The sequence below is a fragment of the Tursiops truncatus genome, chromosome X (assembly GCF_011762595.2).
Source record: "Tursiops truncatus isolate mTurTru1 chromosome X, mTurTru1.mat.Y, whole genome shotgun sequence".
NCBI lineage: Eukaryota > Metazoa > Chordata > Mammalia > Artiodactyla > Delphinidae > Tursiops > Tursiops truncatus.
Genome location: NC_047055.1, coordinates 51,447,332 through 51,471,913, shown reverse-complemented (window position 1 = coordinate 51,471,913; position 24,582 = coordinate 51,447,332). Strand labels below are relative to the sequence as shown.

Here is a 24,582-nt window from a genome sequence, read left to right as displayed (position 1 = left end):
ATTTGTTGGGACCTGGATGGATCTAGAGACTGGCATACAGAGTGAAGTAAGAAAGAGAAAACAAATATTGTATATTAACGCATGTATGTGGAACCTAGAAAAATGTTACGTATGAACTGGTTTGCTGGGCAGAAGTTGAGACACAGATGTAGAGAACAAATGTATGGACACCAAGGGGGGGAAACTGCGGTAGGGTGGGGATGGTGGTGTGATGAATTGGGCGATTGGGATTGTCATGTATACACTGATGTGTATACAATTGATGACGAATAAGAACCTGCAGTATAAAAACAAACAAACAAACAAAAAACAACTAATACTAAACTTTCTTTGGGTTATTATTATTATTTTTTGCCCTTGGGTAGTTATATCACATAAACAGGTTTGTTTTCCTTTTCTTTTTTTTTTTTTTTTCATTTTAACATCTTTCTTGGAGTATAATTGCTTTACAATGATATGTGAGTTTCAGCTTCACAACAAAATGAATCAGTTATATATATATATATACATATGTTCCCATATCTCTTTCCCCTTGCATCTCCCTCACTCCCACGCTCCCTATCCCACCCCTCCAGGCGGTCACAAAACACTGAGCCGATCTCCCTGTGCTATGTGGCTGCTTCCCACTAGCTATCTACATTATCTTTGGTAGTGTATATATGTCCATGCCTCTCTCACTTTGGCACAGTTTACCATTCCCCCTCCCCATATCCTCAAGTCCATTCTCTAGTAAGTCTGTGTCTTTATGACTGTTTCACCCCTAGGTTCTTCATGACATATTTTTTTCTTAAATTCCATATATATGTGTTAGCATACGGTAATTGTCTCTCTCTTTCTGACTTACTTCACTCTGTATGACACACTCTAGGTCTATCCACCTCATTACAAATAGCTCAATTTTACCTCTTTTTATGGCTGAGTAATATTCCATTGTATATATGTGCCACATCTTCTTTATCCATTCATCCGATGATGGACACTTAGGTTGTTTCCATCTCTGGGCTATTGTAAATAGAGCTGCAATGAACATTTTGGTACATGACTCTTTTAGAATTATGGTTTTCTCAGGGTATATGCCCAGTAGTGGGATTGCTGGGTCATATGGTAGTTCTATTTGTAGTTTTTTAAGGAACCTCCATACTGTTTTCCATAGTGGCTGTATCAATTTACATTCCCACCAACAGTGTAAGATGGTTCCCTTTTCTCCACACCCTCTCCAGCATTTATTGTTTCTAGATTTTTTGATGATGGCCATTCTGACTGGTGTGAAATGATATCTCATTGTAGTTTTGATTTGCATTTCTATAATGATTAGTGATGTTGAGCATTCTTTCATGTGTTTGTTGGCAGTCTGTATATCCTCTTTGGAGGAATGTCTATTTCAGTCTTCTGCCCATTTTTGGATTGGGTTGTTTGCTTTTTTGTTATTAAGCTGTGTGGGCTGCTTATAAATTTTGGAGATTAATCCTTCTTCAGTTGCTTCATTTGCAAATATATTCTCACATTCTGAGGGTTGTCTTTTTGTCTTGTTTATGGTTTCCTTTGTTGTGCAAAAGCTTTGAAGTTTCATTAGGTCCCATTTGTTTATTTTTGTTTTTATTTCCATTTCTCTAGGAGGTGGGTCAAAAAGGACCTTGCTGTGATTTATGTCATAGAGTGTCCTGCCTATGTTTTCCTCTAAGAGTTTGATAGTTTCTGGCCTTATATTTAGTTCTTTAATCCATTTTGAGCTTATTTTTGTGTATGGTGTTAGGGTGTGATCTAATCTCATACTTGTACATGTACCTATCCAGTTTTCCCAGTACCACTTATTGAAGAGGCTGTCCTTTCTTCACTGTGCATTCCTGCCTCCTTTATCAAAGATAAGGTGACCGTATGTGCGTGGGTTTATCTCTGGGTTTTCTATCCTGTTCCATTGATCTATCTTTCTGTTTTTGTGCCAGTACCATACCGTCTTGATTACTGCAGCTCTGTAGTATAGTCTGAAGTCAGGGAGCCTGATTCCTCCAGCTCTGTTTTTCGTTCTCAAGATTGCTTTGGCAATTCGGGGTCTTTTGTGTTTCCATACAAATTGTGAAATTTTTTGTTCTAGTTCTGTGAAAAATGCCAGTGGTAGTTTGATAGGGATTGCATTGAATCTGTAGATTGCTTTGAGTAGTAGAGTCATTTTCACAATGTTGATTCTTCCAATCCAAGAACATGGTATATATCTCCATCTATTTGTATCATGTTTAATTTCTTTCATCAGTGTCTTTTAATTTTCTGCATACAAGTCTTTTGTCTCCTTAGGTAGGTTTATTCCTAGATATTTTATTCTTTTTGTTGCAATGGTAAATGGGAGTGTTTTCTTGATTTCACTTTCAGATTTTTCATCATTAGTGTATAGGAATGCCAGAGATTTCTGTGCATTAATTTTGTATCCTGCTACTTTACCAAATTCATTGATTAGCTCTAGTAGTTTTCTGGTATCATCTTTAGGATTCCCTATATATAGTATCATGTCATCTGCAAATAGTGACAGCTTTACTTCTTCTTTTCTGATTTGGATTCCTTTTATTTCCTTTTCTTCTCTGATTGCTGTGGCTAAAACTTCCAAAACTATGTTGAATAAGAGTGTTGAGAGTGGGCAACCTTGTCTTCTTCCTGATCTTAGTGGAAATGATGTCAGTTTTTCACCATTGAGGACAATGTTGGCTGCGGGTTTGTCATATATGGCCTTTATTATGTTGAGGAAAGTTCCCTCTATGCCTACTTTCTGCAGGGTTTTTATCATAAATGGGTGTTGAATTTTGTCAAAAGTTTTCTCTGCATCTATTGAGATGATCATATGGTTTTTCTCCTTCAATTTGTTAATATGGTTTATCACATTGATAGATTTGCGTATATTGAAGAATCCTTGCATTCCTGGAATAAACCCCACTTGATCATGGTCTATGATCCTTTTAATGTGCTGTTTTCTTTGTATTTAATTTTTGACAGTTTGATTAATATGTGTCTTGGCGTATTTCTCCTTGGATTTATCCTGTATGGGACTCTCTGTGCTTCCTGGACTTGATTAACTATTTCCTTTCCCATATTAGGGAAGTTTTCAACTATAATCTCTTCAAATATTTTCTCAGTCCCTTTCTTTTTCTCTTCTTCTTCTGGAACCACTATAATTTGAACGTTGGTGCATTTAATGTTGTCCCAGAGGTCTCTAAGACTGTCCTCAGTTCTTTTCATTCTTTTTTCTTTATTCTGCTCTGCAGTAGTTATTTCCACTCTTTTATCTTCCAGGTCACTTATCCATTCTTCTGCCTCGGTTATTCTGCTATTGATCTCATCTAGAGTATTTTTCATTTCATTTATTGTGTTGTTCATCATTGTTTGTTTCATCTTTAGTTCTTCTAGGTCCTTGTTAAATGTTTCTTGCATTTTGCTGTTCTAGTTCCAAGATTTTGTATCATCTTTACAATCATTATTCTGAATTCTTTTTCAGGTAGACTGCCTATTTCCTCTTCATTTGTTAGTTCTGGTGGGTTTTTATCTTTCTCCTTCATCTGCTGTGTGTTTTTCTGTCTTTTCATTTTGCTTACCTTACTGTGTTTGGGGTCTCCTTTTTGCAGGCTGAAGGTTCATAGTTCCTGTTGTTTTTGCTGTCTGTCCCCAGTTGCTAAGGTTGGTTCAGTGGGTTGTGTAGGCTTCCTTATGGAGGGGACTAGTGCTTGTGCTCTGGTGGATGAGTCTGGATCTTGTCTTTCTGGTGGACATGTCGATGTCTGGTGGTGTGTTTTAGGGTGTCTGTAGACTTATTATGATTTTGGGCAGCCTCTCTGCTAATGGGTGTGGTTGTGTTCCTCTCTTGCTAGTTGTTTGACGTAGGATGTCCAGCACTCAAGCTTGCTGGTCGTTGAGTGAATCTGGGTGCTGGCATTGAGATGGAGATCTCTGGGAGATTTTCACCTTTTGATATTATGTGCAGCTGTGAGGCCTCTTGTGGACCAGTGTCCTGAAGTTGGCTCTCCCACCTCAGAGGCACAGTACTCACTCCTGGCTTTAGCACCAAGAGCCTTTCATCCACACGGCTCAGAAGAAAAGGGAGAAAATGTAGAAAGAAAGAATTAGTAGAAGTATAAAGAAAGACAGAAAGGAGGGAGGGAGGGAGGGGGCAAGGAGGGAAGGAGGGAAGGAAGGAAAATAGAAAGAAAAAAGCTAAAGTAAAATAATATAAAGTAAGATAAAATATAATAAATTTATTAAAATAAAAAATAATTATTAAGAGGAAAAAAAATGAAAAAATGGATGGATAGAACCCTGGAAAAAATGGTGGAAGCAAAGCTATACAGACAAAATCTCACACAGAAGCATACACATACCCACTCAGGAAAAGAGGATAAAATCATAAATCTTGTTCTCAAAGTCCACCTCTTCAATTTGGGATGATTTGTTGTCCAGAGGAGGGAAGGAAGGAAAGAAAGAATGAAGATAAATTACAATAAAATAAAGTTATTAAAATAAAAAAGTAATTATTAAGGGAAAAAAAAGATGTATGGATAGGACCCTCGGACAAATGGTCGAAGCAAAGCTATACAGACAAAATCTCATACAGAAGCATACTCATACACACAAAAAAAGGAAAAGGGGAAAGAATAATAAATCTTGCTCTCAAAGTCCACCTCCTTAAGTTGGGATGATTCGTTGTCTATTCATATATTCCACAGATGCAGGGTACATCAAATTGATTGTGGAGCTTTAATCTGCTGCTTCTGAGGCTGCTGGGAGAGATTTCCCTTTCTCTTCTTTGTTCTCACTGCTCCCAGGGTCTCAGCTTTAGATTTGGCCCCACCTGTGCGTGTAGGTCACTGGAGGGCGTCTGTTCTTTGCTCAGACAGGACAGGGTTAAAGGAGCCGCTGATTCGGAGGCTCTGGCTTACTCAGGCCAAGGGGTAGGGAGCGTCACGGAGTGCAGGGTGAGCCTGCGGCGGCAGAGGCCAGAGTGACATTGCACCAGCCTGAGGTGTGCCGTGCGTTCTCCCGGGGGAGTTGTCCCTGGATCCCGGAACCCTGGCAGTGGCGGGCTGCACAGGCTCCCCAGAAGGGGGGTGTGGATAGTGACCTGTGCTCACACACAGGCTTCTTGGTGGCAGCAGCAGCAGCCTTAGCATCTCATGTGTGTCTCTGTGGTCCGTGCTTTTAGCCGCATCTCGCAGTCCATCTCTGGAGCTCCTTTAAGCATCGTTCTTAATCCCCTCTCCTTGTGCACCAGGAAACAAAGAGGGAAGAAAAAGTCTCTTGCCTCTTTGGCAGGTCCAGACTTTTCCCCAGACTCCCTCCCAGCCAGCCGTGGCGCACTAAACCCCTGCAGGCTGTGTTCAGGCCGCCAACCACAGTCCTCTCCCTGGGCTCTGACCAAAGCCCCGCCCACTCCAGCGGGGTAGCAGACAAGTCTCTCGGGCTGGTGAATGCCGGTCGGCCCTGATCCTCTGTGCTGGAATCTCTCCACTTTGCTCTCCACACCCCTGTTGCTGTGCTCTCCTCCGTGGCTCCGAAGCTCACCCTCCCCCCGCCACCTGCAGTCTCCACCCACAAAGGGGCTTCCTAGTGTGTGGACACTTTTCCTCCTTCACAGCTCCCTCCCGCTGGTGCAGGACCCGTCCCTATCCTTTTGTCTCTGTTTATTCTTTTTTCTTTTGCCCTACCCAGGTACGTGGGGTGTTTCTTGCCTTTTGGGAGGTCTTAGGTCTTCTGCCAGCATTCAGTAGGTGTTCTGTAGGAGTTGTTCCACGTGTAGATGTATTTCTGGTGTATCTGTGGGAAGGAAGGTGATCTCCATGACTTACTCTTCCGCCATCTTCCCAGAAGTCTCTCTTTGGGTTATTTTAATGGAAACATGTTAATATAAATGTTTCAGACATTACATGAAACTTCTAAAAATCTTTAAAAAAAATAATCTTCTTTTTAAATTGTTGGTAACATTATAAAACAGAATGTGCCTTCTTAATTTTAAGATATCAGTGATAGACAAATCATAAACTCTGAATTGAAGGAGAAATAAAGCTTGTAAAGCCAAAAACAAACAAACAAACAAAAAAAACAAGAAAGAGCTAAAATAAACCTAATTTTACATATCAGGGAACTAGAAAAGGAACAAACTAAGTCCAAAATTAACAGAAGGCAGGAAATAAACATCAGAGTGGAAATAAATTAGAGACAAAAAGAGAATAGAAAAGATCAATGACACTAGGAATTAGTTTTTGAAAGCATAAACAAAATAGACAAACTATTAGCTGGATTACCAAGAAAAAAGGAAGACAAATAAATAAAATTATATATGAAAGAGGAGACATTACAACTGATACCACATAAATACAAAGGACTGTAGGAGACTACTATGAATAATTATATGCCAACAAATTGTACAGTCTGGAAGAAATGAATAAATACCTAGAAACATAAAACCTATCAAAACTGAATCATGAAGAAATAGGAAATATGAACAGACAAATTACCAGTAAAAAATTGAATCAGTAATTAACAACCTTCCAACAAAAAGCTCATAGCTCAATGGCTTCACTGATGAATTCTCACAAACATTTCAGAATTGGGAAGTTGCAGTGTGCTGTAAAGGGAGGCCCAACACTGAAAGGGAGGGTAAGGGGTTGACTTGCCCACCTGTTGTCCTCCACTATGGCAGAGCTCTAGAGGACTGAGTGCTGCCTTGTCAGCTTCCACAGCATACTTTGGCCACTGTCCTTTCTCCCTTCATCGCCTTGGGCCCCTCCTTTGTTCCCTCTGTCACATGTTAACGGGCCACATGGGGGAGGCACTGTATAGAGGGCAGCAGGAAGTGGTATTGGCCACCATCCTCCCACTGGCCTCCTCCTTGTCATCCTCCTGCCTGGCCTGGGGCTAAATGCAGCCAAACTGTCAGGCCCCTCCCCCTGGCCAGACGGATCCTTCTGCCTAGAAACCAGGTGTGGAAACGACTGGCAAATACATGGCATCCAGGAGAAAGATGTCTTTCCTCTTCTCCAGATAATGAAAAACTTTATAAAAATCTATCACTTCATAAAACTTCATAAAATCTATCACTGTGGATGAAAATAGGAAGTCATTTGCATCATCTTATATTCAGATTTTCAAGAAAGGAAAATACTTCTCAAAAGATTTCAAGAAGTAAGAACTGTTAAAGATTGCTTCAGGAATTTTATATTTGATGATGAAGATTTGGAAAAACCTTACTTCCTAGACAGAAAATTTCCATCTTCTGCTATTGCTTTCTCTTATCTGAAGATGGAAACTCTATTCCTTATACAATTAATGGGTATTTGACAGACTACCAAAGGGAAGGAGTCCGGTTTATCTATGGACAATTCATCCAAGGAAGAGGGAGTATTCTTGGTGATGATATGGAACTTGGAAAAATAGTACAGGGTATTTCATTTTTGGTGGCAGTTTTGCATAAATAGATTACTCATGAAGATATTGAAAATAAAATGACAGAGGTTTTACTATAAAGTATGAAAAAGGAGCACCTCTTCTCTTATAGCAAAAAATATGTTCTTAATAGTTGCTCCTCTTTCTGTCCTCTACAACTGGAAGGATGAATTGGACACCTGGGGATATTTCAGAATCACTATTTTACATGGTAACAAAAAAGACAATGAACCGACTTGTGTAAAGCAGAGGAAATGTGAAATTGCTGTAACGGCTTATGAAATACTGTACTTGTGTCTGGATGAACTTAGCAGTTTGGAATGGTCAGCTGTTATTGTAGATGAAGCTCATAGAATCAAGAATCCAAAGGCTAGAGTAACAAAGGTTATAAAAGCTTTAAAATGTAATGTTCACATTGACCTCACTGGAACCTGGACTGGGTTGTGCCAGGACTTTTAGGTAGCAGGATCCATTTCAAGAAGCAGTTTTCTGACCCAGTAGAACATGGTCAGAGACACACAGCAACAAAAAGAGCACTAGATACTGGCTGAATGTTGTCTATCAAACAGTATTAGAAACAGAAGATGGCACAAAAACAGAAATCAATGTAACAGAATAGAGAACACAGAGATAAATCTAACCACTTATGGTCAATTAATCTATGACAAAAGAGGAAAGAATATACAATGGGGAAAAGACAGTCTCTTCAATAATTGGTGGTGTGAAAACCAGATAGTTATGTGTAAAATATGAGATTAGAATACTTCCTCACACCAAATACAAAAATAAACTCAAAATGGATTAAAGACCTAAATGTAAGCTCTGAACCATAAAACTAGAAAAGAGCATAGACAGAGCACCCTTTGACATAAATCATAGCAGTATTTTGCACATGTGTCCTAAAGCAAAAGAAATAAAAGCAGAAATAAACAAATAGGACTCAAACTTACAATTTTTTTTCACAGCAATGGAAACCATCCACAATATGAAAGGAAAAACCTACTGAATGGAAGAAAATATTTGCAAATGACATGACCAATAAGGGGTTAATATCCAAAATATATAAACAGCTCATCCAACTCAACATCCAAAAAACAAACAACCCAATTAAAAAGTGGGCAGAAGACCTGATAAACATTTTTCCAAAGAAGACATACAGATGGATAACAGGCACATGAAAAAATGCTTAGCATCTCTAACCATTAGAGAAATGCAAATCAAAACCACAATGAGATATCAATTCACCTCTCAGAATGACTTTAATCAAAAGTCTACAAATAACACATATTGGTGAGGATGTGAAGAAAAGGGAACCTTTGTACACTTTTGGTGGGAATGTAAAGTGGGGCAGCCACTGTGGAAAATAATATGGAAGTTCCTTAAAAAACTAAAAATAGAGCTACCAAATTATCTGGCAATTCCACTCCTGGGTATATACCCAAAGAAAATGAAAACAGTAATTCAAAAAGATACATGCACCCCAATGTTCATAGCAGCATTATTTACAATAGCCAAGACATGTAAGCAACTTAAGTGTCTATCAACATATGAATGGATAAAGAAGATGTGATATACATATATACATATTTGTATATATATACATTCAGCCATAAAAAGGAATGAAATTCTGCCATTTGCAACAATGTGGATTGACCTAGAGTATTACGATTAGTGAAATAAATCAGACAGAGAAAGGTAAATACTCTATGTTATTACTTATATGTGGAATCTAAAAAATAAAACAAATGTATGTAACAAAACATAAACAGACTCACATATATAGAGAACAAACTAATCGTTACCAATGGGGAGAAGGAAGGAGAGAGGGGCAAGATAGAGTATGGGATTGAGAGGTACAAACTACAATGTATAAAATAGATAAGCAACAAGAATATATTGTACAACACAGGGAAGTGTAGCTCTTGTTTTGTAATAACTTTAAATTAAGTATAATCTATAAAATATTTAATCATTATGTTTGTATACCTGAAACTAATAAAACATTGTAAACTGACTCTACTTCAATTAAAAAAAATTAATTAGGAAAGGCAGAAAAAGAGGGTACAAAATAAACAAAAGCAAATACATTAATTGAAAACAGCCATAAACATGATAAATATTAATTTAATGTTAATAATCACTTTAAATGTGAATGATCTAAATGCACCTATTAAAATACACAGATAGTGTGAAATAAAAAAACACAGCTATATGTTATGTACCATAAAGATACATTAAATTTAAAGACTTAAATTAAAAGGAAGAATTGGGAAAAGGTAAACCATGTTAATTCTAAGCAAAAGAAAGCTGGAATAGATATGGTAATTTAAAACAAAGTAGACTTCAGTACAATGAAAATTACCAAAGATAAAGAGATATATTACATAATAATAAGTAGGTCACATATGCAAGAAAACATACAAATCTTAAATGTGCATGCACTGAAAAACTGTCCAAATACATAAGCCCAAATCTGATAGAAATAAAAGGATATATAGACAAATCCACTATTATGGTTGGAGACTTCAACACCTCCTTTTGTAATTGATATATCAAGCAGACAGAATATCAGTAAGGATATAGCTGACTTGTGTAGTACTATCAATCAACTTGATCAAGTTGACACTTAGAACATTCCATTCAACAATGGCAGAATATATATTCTTCTGAAGGTCATATAGAAAATTCACCAAGATAGATGACATTATTGGCCCAAAAACACTTTAATGAGTTTAAAAAAATAAAAATCATACCATGTACATTCTCATACCACAAAGGAATGAAACTAAAAACTAATAATGTAAACAGAGCTGGAAAACCCTCAAAAATTTGGAGATTAAACAACATATTTATTAATGGCACATGAGTTATTTTGTGTTTGCTCCACCTAAATATACTTTGATTTGAATAAGCTTCAGGGTAATAGCAAAACTAAGAAAGAGAAAGTACACAGAGTTCGCATATACCACTTTCCCCCCCAACAAACATAGCCTCCCCTATTATCAACATACCATACCAGAGTGTATATTTCTTACAAATAATGAGTCTACATTGACATGCCATTATTAGTCAAAGTCCATAGTTTCATTAGAGTTCACACTTGATGTACCTTCTATGAGTTTGGACAAAAGAACAACGATAATTACCCACCATTATAATATCATACAAAACAAGTTTCACTGCCTTAAAAATTTCTCTGCTTTGCTTATTCATTCATCCCTCTCCCCACCCCTAGCAACCACTGATTTTTTATTTTCCCATAGATTTTTCTTTTCCAGGATGTCTTATAGTTGGAATCATACAGTATTTAGCCCTTTAAATTTGACTTTCTTAACTTAGTATTGTGAATTTAATTTTCCTCCATGTCTTTGTATACCTTGATGGCTCATTTCTCTATAGTGCTGAATAATACTCCATTGTTTAGATATACCACAATTTATCCATTTACCCACTGAAGCACATCTTGATGGGTTCCACGTTTTTAGCAATTATGAATAAAGATGCTACAAATATTCATTTACAGGTTTTTAAAATTGGCATAAGTTTTCAATCATTTGGGTAAACACCAAGGATCATGATTGCTGAATCATATGATAAGAGAATGTTAAATTTTGTAAGAATCTGCTAAACTGTCTTCCAAAGTATTTGTATCATTTTGCATTCCCACCAGCAAGGTATGAGAGTTCCTGTAACTCCACATCCTCACCAGCATTTGGTGGAGTCATTTTTCTAGATTTTGGCCATTTTAATAGGTGTGTAGTGGTATCTCATTTTATTTTCAAATCTTTGATGAGATGATGTGGCACATCTTTTCACATTAATATTTTTCATCTGTATATCTCCTGTAGTAACTTGTCTGTTCTAATATTTTGCCCAATTTTTAATTGAGTTGTTCATTTTCTAGTTAATTTTTAAGAGTTTGTATACTTTGGATACAAACATATACCTTTATATGTTTTATTTTATTTTATTTTATCCCCATGTGTGGCTTGTCTTCTAATCCTTTTGACATTATATTTTACAGAGCAGAAATTTTTAATTTTAATAAAATCCAGCTTCAATCTAAGTATTTTTCACATGTACCTAAAATCAGTTATTCTCATTTAGAACAAATTCAGGTGGGTAAATGAGAAAACAAAAGTTGTTGTTTTTATTAATATTTTAAATAGAAATATCCATGGACAGTACTATTTCTTTAAGACACAAGAGGAACATTATAATAATAAAGTATTGAAAGGCATTAAAATGTGTTACTTGGAATTACTGCCTCAAATGATTATTCATTATTGCATGGTGTAAATTGGTGCTGGGTTACATGCAATACCTGTAAAGACACTGATCCTCTCTTCCATAAGTATAGAATGCTCTAGACTTCATAAAGTCATCATAAAATCAAGAATTCTGTCCACACTATAAAAATTATCAAAGGAAATTCAAATACTTCAGGCACATCTGACATATTGGGGCCTTTGTATCAGCACCGGAACCACCATTACAGAATCTCTGGGGATAGTGTGGCTTTTCTAAAATTTTCTCAGGTTTAACTCAATCTTTCTCTCTAATCTCTGTGAGATCTATTATAGGCTCCAAAGACATTGTCATATTTGAGTGACAGATGGGTTCTCAGTGTCATATGACTAGCTAATCTGCCCCTCAGTGTCTGGTTAACTGGTAGAGTCACTAGTATAGATGGTATATCTTCCAGGCTTAGAAAGATCTGATGAAATTATTTTCAAAAGAAATTTATATTAGTACTGACATATCTTATTCTTAGAATAAAGTAAAATACTTAAGATTCACTAAATAGTAATTATTATAATTTATTATTAATTTTTGTTTTCCATACTCCAAACTAATTCTGACGAGAAATCTGTGAAAGTCAGAAACATAGAATGGGACCAAGCAATAAATTATTAAAGGATTAAAATATCTGTCTTATCGGATTTGTGAAGACAAGACTGTGGCTTGTCTTCTCATTCTCTTGACACTGTCTTTCACAGAGCAGAAGTTTTTAATTTTAATGAAGTCCAGCTTATCAGTTATTTCTTTCAATGGATTGTACTGTTGCTTTTGTGTCTAAAAGTCACTGGCAAACTCAAGGTAATCTAAATTTATTCGTATGTTACCTTTTAGGAGTTTTATAATTTTGCATTTTACATTTAGGCCTATGATCCATTTTGAATAAATTTTTATAATAATTATTATTATTTCTTGCATGTGGGTGTCCAGTTGTTCCAATACCACTTGTTGAAAAGACACAATTTTCTTCATTTTATTGCCTTTGCAACTTTGTCAAAAGTCAGTTGACTATATTTGGTTGCTCTATTCCTGGGCTGTCTGTTCTGTTCCATTGATCTATTTGTCTATTATTTCACCAGTACTGCACTGTCTTGATTACTATAGCTTTATAGTAAATCCTGAAGTTGAGTAGTTTCATGCCTCTGACTTTGTTATTCCTCAATATTTTATTGACTATTTTGGGTCTTTTGCCTCTCCATATAAACTTTGGAATCAGTTTGTGGATATCAACAAAATAAGTAGCTGGGATTTTGTTTGGGATTGCGTTGAGTCTATAGATGAAGTAGTAACAATTGATATCTTAATAAAACTGCATCTCCCTGTCCATGAACAATGAATATATCTTCATTTATTTAGATCTTTATTTTTCTTTTGGACATATATCCAATTTGTAACTGAATGTATATGTCATATCTTGTTCATCCATTCATCCATAGATGGACACTTGGGTTGCTTCCACATTTGATTACTGTGAATAATGCTGCCAATGTCATGGGTGTACAAATATCTCTTCTAGATCTTGCTTTCAAGCTTTTTTGAGTATATACCCATAAGTGGAATTGCTGGGTCATACGATAATTTTATCTTTAATTTTTTGAGGAACAACCATGTCTTAGTTATTTTGGGCTGCTCTACAAAAATTCCAATGACTGAGTGGCTAAAACAACAATATTTATTGCTCACATTTCTGAAGGCTGGGAAGTCCAAAATTAAGGTTCCAGAGATTTCTGGAGGGGCCCTCTTCCTGGTTTGCTAAGGAACGTCTTCTTGTATCTTCACATGGCAGAGAGAGAGAGAGAGAGAGAGAGAGAGAGAGAGAGGAAGCAAGCTCTCTCTGGTCTCTTCTTTTAAGGGCACTGATGAAATGGAAAAATTCCTAAGAACACACAACTTACCAAGGCTGAATCATGAAAACACAGAAAATCTGAACAAACCTATAACTAGCAGGGCTACTGAATCAGTAATCAAAAACATCTCTAAAAAGAAAATGCCAGGATCAGATGGTTTCACTGGTGAATTCTAACACACTTTTAAAGAAGAATTAATACCATTCCTACTTAAACTCTTCCAAAAAAAAAAAAAAAATGAAGAGGAGGGAACAAGTCCAAACTCATCCTAATAGTGAAATTTTCTGTTGTTTTCTAACAGCATACATTATAAATTATTTTTATTAATTTGTAAAGAAAACTTTGGATTTACTTACCTGTTTAACATTTTAGTTATTTGCTCACTATTATGCATATCAGACTATTCTTCTGACATCTTTTGTTCATTCTTGAGGAGTTAATTTAGTACAGGTCTCTTGTTAGTAGTCTCACTTTTTATTCATCTGAAAGTGTCTTTTTCTACTCTAATTTTTCATATATTGATTTCCTGGTGTGTATCAGTTATCTACTACTATATAGAAAAACAACATTTTTTTTAAGATTTTGTTTTTGATGTGGACCATTTTTAAAGTCTTTATTGAATTTGTTACAATATTGATTCTGTTTTATGTTTTGATTTCTTGGTCGTGAGGCATGTGGGATTTTAGCTCCCAGACCAGGGATCGGACCTGCACCCCCTGCATTGGAAGGTGAAGTCTTAATCATTGGACAGCCAGGGAAGTCCCACCATTTATTTTATTTGGTGTTGACTTTGAGTCTCCAATTTAGTCTGTGTTCAACTGGATGGTTCTTCTACTGGTCCTGTCTGGGGCTCATTCATGTGACTATATTCAGCTTGTGGATCAGCATGAGCTTATTGGTCTAGGGTAAGGTTAACAAACCTCAACAGTATTGACGTTTTGAATGGGATAACTCTGTGTTTCATGGGGTTTTCCTATATATTATGAGATATTTAGCAGTATCCATTGCCTCTATCTTTGAGATGATGATGGAACTTCCAGAGTCGTGACAACCAAAAATGTCTCCAGACAAATGTTCCCTTGGAAGCAAAATTGTCTCTGGTTGAGAAACACTTATGTATCAATTTCACACTGCTGTTGTAAAAATTAATACAAACAGTAATTTAAAATCACCCCAATTTATTATCTCATAATAAATGCAAAATGGATCTTACTGGGTTAAAATCAATGTGTTGGTAGAGATGCAGTCCTTCAGGAGGCTCTAGGGAAGAATCTATTTCCTTACCTTTTCCAGCTTCTAGAGGCTGCCTGCATTCCTTGGCTTGTGGCCATTTCCTCTGTCTTCAAAGCCAGAAATGTAGCAGTGTAGGATCTTCAAATCTCTCTCTCACTCTTTTTCTTTCTCTCTCTCTCATCTCCACTTTTGTTGTCTTACCTGTTTCTCTGACTCTTTTAAGGTTCCTTGTGATGACATTAGGCTCACCCAGATAATCCAGGATATCTCCATCTCAAGGTCTTTAACTTAGTCACATCTGAATGCAAAGTTCCTTTTACTTTGTATGGTGACATATTCACATATTTCATAGATTAGGATGTGGACATCTTTGGTCAGGTGGAAGGGTATTATTTTGCCACAATTGGTCTAGGAGGACCTCATTTGGAATGAGTCCACATGTTTTCATCTTTCAATAAACTATCCTAGACTTCTTCATATTATAGAGGTTGAATTCCCAGGAGCAAGAAGCTAAGCTCCAGTTCCCAAGGGCTTTTAAGCCTCAAATCTGATAATGTCTTATGGGTCAAAACATTTCACAAGACCAACCCTAGAGTTAATGTGGGAGAGGACTATACAAGAACATGGTTATAGGAAGAAAAGATTCATTTAGAGGAATTGCTGAAAATCTAACATGGTATGACAATCCAGGTCGAGTTATTTTGTCTCAAAACTTTGAAGATATGACTTCACTGTATTCTAGCTTCAATATTTTGTTAAGATGTTGTTGTAAATATAATTATTGTTTCTTTTTAGATGTTCTGGTCTTCTTTCTGGATGCTTGGATATACTGTGGTTTCTAGACCTATATATTCTTGTTTTTATCAGTTCTGGAAAAATTTTCAGCCATTATCTCCTTACATATTGTCTCCCCTTCAATTATCTCTATTCTCTCCTTTTGTGATTTTTATTAGATTTATGCAAGACATTTAATTTCACATCTCCATATACTTTCACATTTTCTTTTTTAATTTGCCATATGCTTGTTTTTCTGAGCTGTTATTTGGGTAATTTCTACTGGTCCATCTTCCACTTCTTTAATTCTGCTTTTAGTTATCTATTCTGCTGTTTCTCCTGTCAGATGTGTTGTGTTTTTTTTTAAATTTGAGTAATTATATTATTTTTTATATTTAGGAGTTCTACCTTTTGTAGAGACTTTCAATGTCTCCTAACTAATATCTTGCAAAGTTTTAGTTGTTATAGAACTGAATAGTCACTTGGAGGATCTAAGTATCTATAATAAAAAAAAACAGAAGTGTTACATAGATCTTTTAGTTTTTAAGGATAAAGAGGAAAATTCCTGGGTAGAGAAAACACCATGAATAAAAACACAAGAATGAGAAGTCTAAATGTGTTTCATGTAATGTTGAGTTAGCTAAGTTCATCTGAAGTAGATGCTAAGAGATACAAAAGCCTATATGACAGGAATTTCTTCTCTTCCATATACATATGTACTCTCTTCCATTTCTCTTAAAACACACTACAATCTTTGTGTATATTTGTTTTACCACAGCAAAAAGGTGGTGAGAAATATTAATTAACACTTGGCCTTAGAATTACAAAGACAAAGGAGAGAGTTTGCAAATTTGATGACCTGGAGAATACAAGTTTAGTTCAAAGGGAACATCTGCTACTCAGCTCCAGCTTCCTGTTGCCATTCAAGACTAAAAGTCCAGTGTTGGCACATTTTTTGATATTTAAAACAAGCCCAAAATTCAGATGTTTCTGAGAAATATGACTTTTGTCAATGAAATAAATAATTTTTAAATAATCCTATGCAACTTAATAGTGGGAGCATCAAATTATCAAGGCCTATGTGGTCCTTTGGCTTAATAGTTGATTTCCAACATGCAACAAATTGATGGAAAATGGTTTTTAAAAAAAGGTGGAAATATTAGCTGGAACTAGACACTAGAAGCCTTGCTAAAGTGTTTGTTATACTCTATTCAATAAACAATGGGAAAATTGGAGACTTTTAACATGGAAGTGGCAGGACTTAAATAGTGTTTCATAAGGAATAATCAACTTGTGATATGAAAGATGTACTAGAACAGTGGTCTCTATTTTGTTGGTCATACACTCATCAATAAAAACTATTTGATTATGTACTTTCTGATATACAGATAATTAGCTGGTTATAAAGTATATACATTTCCTGTTGTACTACTTATGTATATTATAAAATATATTCAAAATTTAAATGATATAAATATTACTTTACAATGTATTTCTTACTGTGATGTTTTGCATTAGCACTAGTCACTATCTCAAAGCACATAGACATCATCATTAACAGTAATGGATATAAATATATATTTAAATATTTTTGCTAACATTAGGAACATTTAGATGACTTCTTATATCTGATCTAATTATTGTCATTTTTACCTTGTAATGAAACTAAAGAAGTGCTGCTTTTAGAAGTGTCTGCTGCATTTTCATATAATCTATTTGTATCTGCAATATTAATATAATTTTCAATCTTCAATTTCATACCCAACATATTTTTAGGGCCTTTGGCCAATGTTTGATTATTCATTTCCTTAAAAATTGATAATGTAATATTTAAATCCACTGAACTGGAATGAGTAAAACACAATATCTAATGAAAGCTGAAGAAAAATGAAGAGTGAAGGCACCAACCCCTCCATATTGTGATACTTCATCTCCTTCAAGATAACATGCCTCCCAGCCTTGTCAAATAAACATATACTTATGAATTGAGTTGGAAGCCAGTGTCAACATATATGTTAAATGTTGGTAAACATAAATTTCTTTCTGATTTTTAAGACATCAAATTATATAAATCAAATCTATGATTTTCTGTCTTGAATTCTAGTGGGCCATTTGAATACTTTTGGGATATTTAATTTCTATTTGAAGATTACTGCCCAGGAGCAAATATTATTGAAATGAAGGAAACAATTAAGTAGATACTTGTATAGTTCATGCATATGTTATGAAAGATTGAAATAGGTTTCTGGAATGTACTCTGGCTATAGAGTTTTATGTGAGAAACACTGTAATGGAAAAATTGATAATACTTATTGGATAGTTGGATGTAGGGAGTGATGTAGAAAGACATAAAAATAATTCTGAAGTTTCAAGACTGAAAAAAGCAATGGTAACTATTAAAAGAAATGAGGTTTGGGGTTTTGATTATGGGTTCAGCTTTTTGACATGTTGAGAATGAGGTCTTGGAACATCAAAATATGAATAGTCAGCTATCAAAGAGAAATATGAGAAGAATGTCCCAGAGATGTTTTTTAACTAAGTACATAAATTTCACATAGATGTAATAATTAAGATATTGAGATGAATTAATTCTCTAAGGAACAAGTGAAATAAAATCAAGGACAGCACCTTATATTTAAGGAGCAGGAGAAAAAAAGGATTATTAGAAAAACAACATAAAGCTCAGTTGAAAAGTGAGAGAAAAAACAGTAATGAATGGTCACAAATTTTAAGAGCATTTCAATAAAAACAAGTTGGTTAGTCAACTACTGCAGGGAAATCAATTTTAATGAGAACTAAGGAATTGGTTTTATCATTTGGAGGTCATTCCAGAGGATAGATTTAGTACTCATGTAGAGAAGGAATCAGATTACAAAGAATTTGGGTGGATTGATGTTGCCAAAATAGACAGAATGATTGAACACTATTTTTAAAGAACTTTGGGTAAACAAGAAGCCAGAGACAGGCTGGAGTTTATGAGAACAGGATTAATGGGCTGGTGGTGAGGTTAATTGTGTTACCTACTGAAATCTCAATATCAATTTTTGAAAAAATTGGTCCTGAGGAAAGTGGTCAGCCCTTACACAGCACATTTTTCCATGAAAAGGAAAGGACAAAATCCTCATTTCTTAGGCCCTAGCTGAGCAAATATATAAGTCTCCAGTTCTAGCAAAGGTAGGGTACTTTTTTAGAAGTAAGTGGAAACAGCAGGGAGACTACTAGTCAGTGAACTAAAGATGTGGCAGACCCCAGTACTAGAATAAGAATTTGACAGAAAAAAAAAGAATCATCTGTGAGAATTAACACACATAGGTCAAGACAGAAACCCAGCTCTATTGAATGAACTAACTTGGGGTTGGACAAAGTAAATGTGAATTCAGGGCAATCCATGAATCTGAGGGCAGAGGCTGAGAAATAAAGGCATGTCTTGACAAGAAGGAGTAAAGTTTAAATTTTGTGTTGTTATAGATAACCTGAGCCTATGCATGACAGAGGGGAAGGAAGATAATTAAAGATTCAAGAGAAAGGATAACATTTATGGAAGGAAGTAATGAATTAAAGCAGAGAAAATAAAGTTAAGATGGCACTTTCTTCATTAAAAAAATAAAAATTATTTATACAGTGGACATTTTTTTTTAAAAAAATATGCCTATGTACATATTATAAGCTGGTGATTAATAAATATAGGGTTTTGTCTTTATGGAGCATACAATCTAGTAGGAGATGAATAAATAAATAAATATTGTGATAAGACTTCTGTGGGAAAGAACAGGACTCTGTAAAAAAATAATATGGTATGGAGAAGGGATGGATTAGGAGACAAATTTAGATCAGGTTGTCAAGGAAGTTCTGCTTTAGGAAGTTTCATTAGAGCTGAGACCTTCATAGATGGGTTGAACAAGTAGTTTACCTAGTAGAAAAGCATCTAAAGTAGAAAAATAAGAAGAGAAAAAGCTTTGAAGAGGGAACAAGTTTGGAATGTTGAGAATCAGAAAAAGGACAAGTGGGGCTGGAGAGTTTAGTGTAAGGGAGGAAGTAGTAGAAGGTATGAGAAAGTCAGTGAAGGTTCAGATCATGCAGAGTTTTATAGGTTGTAGTAAGGAGTTTGGATGTTAAATTCTAAGTTTGAAGGGGAAAGCCATTGGAGGATTAAAGAGGGGAGTGAAATCATCTGATTTACCTTTTTTTTTTTAAAGAAGATGTTGGGGGTAGAAGTTTATTAATTAATTAATTTATTTTTGCTCTGTTGGATCTTCATTTCTGTGCGAGGTCTTTCTCTAGCTGTGGCAAGCGGGGGTCACTCTTCATCACGGTGCACGGGTCTCTCACTATTGTGGCCTCTCTTGTTGCGGAGCACAGGCTCCAGATGTGCAGGCTAAGTAGTTGTGACTCACGGGCCTAGTTGCTCCGCGGCATGTGGGATCCTCCCAGACCAGGGCTCGAACCCATGTCCCCTGCATTAGCAGGCAGATTCTCAACCACTGCGTCACCAGGGAAGCCCTGATTTACATTTTTGAAAGATTAACTGCTGTGTGGAGAATGGAATTGAGAGGCAAGTGTGTTTGGATGCAGGGAGACAAAATTTGAGGCTATTTAAAAATCCAGCCAAGAGATGAGGGTGGTCTGTCCTAGGCTGGTGGCAGTAGAGAGGGATAGAAATTGACATGTGGGGTATATTTTGGAAGTAGAAATTGCAGGACTTGCTGATAGATTAGGTGTGGGTTAAGACAGAGAAAGGTATCCAGAAAGAAACTAGATTTCTAGTTCAGACAGTTACTTGATGTGTCAAATAAGTCCATTAAAGAATAGGGTTAAAAAGGAGTATCAGTTTAATCAATCTGGCGGGTGAAAATCAAATGATCAAAATGGCAATTTATTTCATCTATTGACTGACATTCTTTTACTATGAGGTTGAAATTGAGTAATGGATTAAAATGACCTATGCTTGGATCATTTCCTGCTTATCATTTTTCAGACATGACTAAAAAATAAAAGTACCTGTGAAACTGAGGATTCTAGCCTTGGATTTATTTCCTTAAATGTCAAAATGGAAACAGTTGAAACAGTTGAAATTGTATTGAAGCACCTAGGAAGATTCAAAAATACAGTCTACTACAGAATTCTTCAAAATGCAGACACTTTTTAGTAAGTGCTTTCAAACTCCATATTGCTTACCATGAGGCAGCTTGGAAAAATGGAATGTTAAGTAGCAACTAAAATAAGACATATTAATCTGTATGTTTAAGGCTGTAAAATATATATGCAGACAAAATTTAAGAATTTGGTCTGGTTGATCCCCAGAAATTCAAGTCTTTGTTACAATAAGAACGTGTCTCTAAGCATCATCCTTACTATAATAATTTTAATTAAATGAGGTCTTTCCTTTCTGCTGTGAATAAAGCTGGCTACTGAATAAATTGTGAAGTATGAAAACCTGACCTTTCAAATTCCTTTAGTCTATTTTGTTTTTTACTCCTTGCTTTCTGTACACTTTTTAGGGGCCTAATATTTTATTTTTGCCTTCTTGATTCCCTTCTTCTACTCTAATTGTTGCATCCTACACAAGACTAACATCTTCTGCAATCTTATTTTGTGGGCATTTTCTTCCCTGTTTTGCTTCTTCAGGTTCCTTTGAAAACTTAGCTGATTCACAGATAATGTGATGCTATATATTGAAAATCCCATAAGATCCACAAAAAAATTACTAGAACTAATAATGAATTCAGCAAAGTTACTGAATACAAGGTCAACATATAAAATCAGTTGTGCTTTTATATACTGACAAGCAGTGAACAGTCTGAAAAAGAAATTAAGAAAATAATTCCATTTGTAATACCATCCAAAAAATTAAAATACCTAGGAATAAATTCAACTAAGGAGGTGAAAATCTTGAACATTGAAAACTCTAAAACATTGCTTTAAGAAATTAAAGAAGACAAAAATAAATGGAAAAACATCCCATGTTCATGGATTAGAAGATTTAATGATGTTTATATGGCAATACTACCCAAAGTGATCTACAGATTCAATACAGTCCCTATCGAAGCTCTAAAAGCCTTTTTACAGAAATGGAAAAGCCAATCCTCAAATTCATATAGAATTAGAAGGGATTTCAAATACCAAAACAAACAACAACAACAACAAAAAACATGAAAAAGAAGAGCAAAGTTGGAGAAACCATACTTCCAGATTTCAAAACTTACTACAAAGCCACAGTAAGGAAAACAGCATGGTACTGGCATAAAGATAGACATAGAGACCAATAGAGTAGGATTGAGAAGCCAGATATAATCACATATATTCCTGGTAAATTTATTTTCAACAAAGATGCCAAGATCATTCAATGGAGAAAGAATAGTCTCTTCAACAAATGGTACTCAGACAACTTGATATTCACAGGCAAAAGAATGAAGTTGGAGTGGTATCTCTCACCATAAACAAAAATTAACTGAAAATTGATCAAAGACCTAAATATAAGAGGTAAAACTCTAAAACCTTTAGAAGAAAATACAGGTTTTTGTGCTCTTTGTGACCTTGAATTTGACAATAAATTCTTAAACATGACACCAAAAACATAAGCAACAAAAGAAAAATAGATAAATTAGACTTTGTAAAAATTGAAAACATTTTGTGCATCAAAGGACATTATCAAGAAAGTGGAAGACAACCTACAGAGGGGAAAAAAATCTTTGCAAATCTTTATCTTTTTCTCATAAGAGTTCTCATATAAGAATTCCTATAACTCAATGACAAAATGTTGAACAACTCAATTCAAACTCATAATTCAAAAACGCAAAACACAAACAACCAAAAGATAACCAATCCAGGGGCTTGACAGATATTTCTCCAAAGACATGCAAATGGCCAATAAGCACATGAAAAGGTACTCAACATCATTAGTCATTAGGTAAATGCAAATCAAAACCACAGTGAGACACAACTTTACTCCCACTAGGATGACTGTAATACATTTTTTTAAATGCAAAAATAACTAATGTTGGCAATGATGTAGACAAATTGCAACCTCCCCCATACATTGCTAATTGTAATGTAAAATTGTTTAGTTGCGATGTTTAAGTTGGGAGGTTTGCAAAAAATTAAACATAGAATTACCATACGACTCAGCAATTCTACTTCTAGGTATACATTCAAAAGAATATTTGTACACAAATGATCATAATAGCATTATTCACAATAGACAAAAGTTTGAAGCAAGTCAATTGTCATGAATAACTGAATGGAAAAAGAAATTGTGATGTATTCATGAAATGAAAAATATTCAGTCTTAAAAATGAAAGAAGTACTGTTACATGACAAAACCTTGAAAATATTTATCCTAAGTGAAATAAGCTAGACACAAACGGTTACATATTGTACAATTCCATTTATATGAAATATCCAGAATAGGTAAATCCATAGAGATAAAAAGCAAGTTGGTGATTCCACAGGCTAGAAAAAGGGGAATAGGGAACTGTTTAATGTGTATGGGATCATAATCTGAGGTGATGAAAATATTTGGAAGTAGATAGAGCTGGTAGTTACACAACATTGCAAATGTACTAAATGACACTAAATTATTCACTTTAAAATGGTCAGTTTTATTTTATGTTAATATCACCTTAATAAAAACATTTGAGTTGTGTCTCACTTCCTTAAATCTAATAAATCTGAAGTTTACATTTAATGGCTGAATGTTTACTCCCTTTCAGATAATTTATGCAATCTGATAGAAGAGGGATAATAATGCTTTAACACAAAGAATTGGCTAATGGTGGAAATTTCTGGCAGGGCCAGTTTGATAAATATTATTGGCTATGGAGGTTGCCTGACTTCCTCATTTAATACGAGTGTAAGTGGATCTTTTCTTACTGGACAATTTTAGTATACTGGTAATGGTACTACCTGATTTTTGCCATTTTGAAGTTTTGAAATCCTAATTATGTGCAGAGCTGAAATGTAATGCTCAGAGGAGGTTTATTGCACAACCAAGGCTTTATTTCTGGAAGCAAGTGGTCTTAAGTGCCAACAGTTTTGAATCCCACATTTTTAGAAATATTGTGACGTGTATACATTGTAAAAGGTTTTGTCTTTTATAATGGGAGAGCACCTAGGGTTTCTGAAGCAGGCTCATTGATAAGTAGGCCGTCTGTCACCCTACTATTTAAAAGCTTTCTTTCGTTTTGTGCTTCTATAACTGTACCACTTTAATTTGAAACATCTGTGTCTGGCTTAAAGTGATACTATATTATGTAACTTTTAAATCGTTCCTCCTTTATGACTATTTAGAGGAAGTACTATTGAAATAGATGAAACTTTCCTTTAGAGGAACTTCTCCCTTCCTCAGAGCTGAACAAGATACCTTCCATTTCTCTCCAAGCAGGTGCAAAAGATACAGTTACAGCAGTCTTTGAGTTTGAGGGAACTAAATTTTGTCATAATACTTCATATTACACTAGATGTGCCATAAAAGGTAGATAGCTAGTGGGAAGCAGCCGCATAGCACAGGGAGATCAGCTCGGTGCTTTGTGACTGCCTGGAGGGGTGGAATAGGGAGGGTGGGAGGGAGGGAGACGCAAGCGGGAAGAGATATGAGAACATATGTATATATATATAACTGATTCATTTTGTTGTGAAGCTGAAACTAACATACCATTGTGAAGCAATTGTACTCCAATAAAGATGTTAAAATGAAAAAAAACTGGGTGCTGCAACACGGGCTGGAATGAAATGCCAAGCAATAAGCAAAACCAGGAATAAAAATCAATACTTCAGAATATTTCAATAGCCAAAGAATATGGCTTCAGAAGAAAATTTGTTTCAGTTACCTTCCCAGAAAAAGAAAAATAGGAATAGGAAAAAAAAATGTTCAAAACCAGTTCCTACTGAAGCTCTGGTTAATTTATGAAAGTGTTATAGTTCAGTTGCCTAGTCTCTTTCTACTCTCAAAGTGAGTGGGCAGTATTTCAAGCAAATTGACTAAACCTGAAAACAGATGTTTAATAAGATGATCTTT

The 24,582-nt window shown here is 35.3% G+C and overlaps 1 pseudogene; it reads left to right on the top strand.

The window, feature by feature from the left end:
* Positions 1-6,892: 6,892 nt before the first annotated feature.
* Positions 6,893-7,967, top strand: LOC101334902 (DNA excision repair protein ERCC-6-like 2; annotated as a pseudogene).
* The last annotated feature ends 16,615 nt before the right edge of the window (positions 7,968-24,582 follow it).